Source organism: Parus major, chromosome 3, assembly GCF_001522545.3.
Source record: "Parus major isolate Abel chromosome 3, Parus_major1.1, whole genome shotgun sequence".
In the NCBI taxonomy this organism is placed as follows: domain Eukaryota; kingdom Metazoa; phylum Chordata; class Aves; order Passeriformes; family Paridae; genus Parus; species Parus major.
The window spans coordinates 111,468,336-111,468,658 of NC_031770.1; positions in this window are offsets into that span (position 1 = coordinate 111,468,336).

Sequence of the window (323 nt, forward strand, 5' to 3'; positions counted from 1 at the left end):
ATTCCATGATTCTGTGAATCTGAAATTCCATGATCCTGTAATTCTGTGAATCTGCAATTCTGTGATTCTCTGATTCTGGGATTCTGGAAGTCAGTGATTCCATGAATCTGCAATTCCATGATTCTGTGGTTCTGTTATTCTCTAATTCTGTGAATCTGCAATTCCATGATTCTGTGAATCTGTGAATCTGTAATTCCATGATTCTGTGGTTCCATGATTCTGTGAACCTGAAATTCCATGATTCTGTGATTCTGTGACTCTGTGATTCCATGATTCAGTAATTCTGACTCTGTGATTCCATAATTCTGTGATTCTGTGATTCT